Genomic DNA, 1,758 nt, shown 5'->3' with positions numbered 1-1,758 from the left:
CCAAGAACCATGAACCAAGAAAACTAAAAAAAATCTCTAATTTTTACTCCTTTGTCGTCACTCCAGATTCATATATATACTCAAAATTTTGTTCGATTTTCGTCAAAATGTAGAAAACTATAGTTTCACTTCAGAACAAATATATTTCATTTTACCTCCCAAACTAGAACCAAGAACACTCTAAAAACTCAAAAAGGTTCAATTTTTACTCTCTTATTAAACATATCAAGTAATTTGAGATGGGAGAAATACTATTTAATTAAAAAAATTGTAGCATAGCTCTAATACCATAGTGAAAAGTAGTAACGATTCATGTGCACCACCATTGCAACAACTATATCAAACTCAAACCTACTCTGCTCCATTAAAATATCTCTAAAGTTATCTTTTATCATGTACCACCCCGCTCCACCTTATTAAGTAGCTCTCCTACTCTACCTTATTTATTGTTTCTCCCACCCTGTCCTCTTGCCCTACTCCATTTATTATTTCTACTACCCCGTCCCGCCTCACCTTGCCCCAATTGTCATCTCTGAGAGTCGTGCAATTATTAGTTGGATAAATGTTTTCCACTTTTTTTTATATCTTGTTTTTCATTTGAATTGAAGAAAAACATTTGATTTTCATCTGACCATGTCTCTATTTCCTTGTAAGGTTAGTAAAAAAAATGTAATTAATTAAAGAAATAGTTATTGAATTCTTATCTATTATTGAGAAAAACTCACAGATTGCTTGATACACCACTTGCCTCCCTCCTCCCCCGTCCTTCGTTTCCCAAAATAATTTTCATATATTAAAAATGTCTTTCTTATTCCAATTACGTATAGAAATTCTTGACACATGTATGACTCATAAAAATGCCTTACCCTATTTAGAAATTTCTAACATATTGTGCCCCCGCCCTCCCTGCTAAGCCATACCCTATCTCGCCTCATTGAATATGCAGACTTACAGAACAAAAACACTAATAACGACTTCTTTTTTCAACTATCCACTTCACAAAAAAAAAACATAAAAAGCATACAGTGATTATACTTTGAAACACCATAAAAAAATTATTTTTACCCCTCAAGAACCATGAATCAAGAAAATTGGAAAAACCTCTGATCTTTACTCCTCTGTAGCCACTCCTGATTCATACATGTGTTCAAAATTTTGTTTGATTTTCGACAAAATGGAAAAAATTGTAGTTTCACTTTAGGAACAAACATATTTCATTTTACCTCCCAAGCTAGAATCAAGAACACTCTGAAAATCGTACAACTTCAATTTTTACTCCCTTATTAAATATATAATGTAATTTGAGATGGGGGGAAATACTATTTAATTGAAAAATCCTATCATAACTCTAATACCACAGTGAAAAAATAATACCAATTTATGTTCACCACCATCGCAACAACTATATCAAACCCAAACTTGCTCTGCCTCATTAAAATATATCTAAATTCGCCCTAGCCCACTTCACCACATTAAGAAGCTCTCCTATCATGCCCCATTTATTGTTTCCCCTACCCCATCTCGCCTCACCCTGCTCCAATTGTCATCTCTAAGAGTCCTACAATTATTTATGGGATAAACTTTTTCCACTGTTTTACATTTTATTTTTCATTGAATTAAAGAAAAACATTTGATTTTCATCTGATCATGCCTTCATTTTCTCGTAAGGTGAGTCAAAAACATAATTAATTAAGGAGATAGTTATGAATTCTTATCTATCTTTGAGAAAAACTCACAGTTGCTTGATACAATCACCCC

This window comes from Solanum tuberosum, unplaced genomic scaffold (assembly GCF_000226075.1).
Source record: "Solanum tuberosum cultivar DM 1-3 516 R44 unplaced genomic scaffold, SolTub_3.0 scf00018, whole genome shotgun sequence".
Lineage (NCBI taxonomy): Eukaryota > Viridiplantae > Streptophyta > Magnoliopsida > Solanales > Solanaceae > Solanum > Solanum tuberosum.
Note: the sequence above shows the minus strand (reverse complement) of the source record.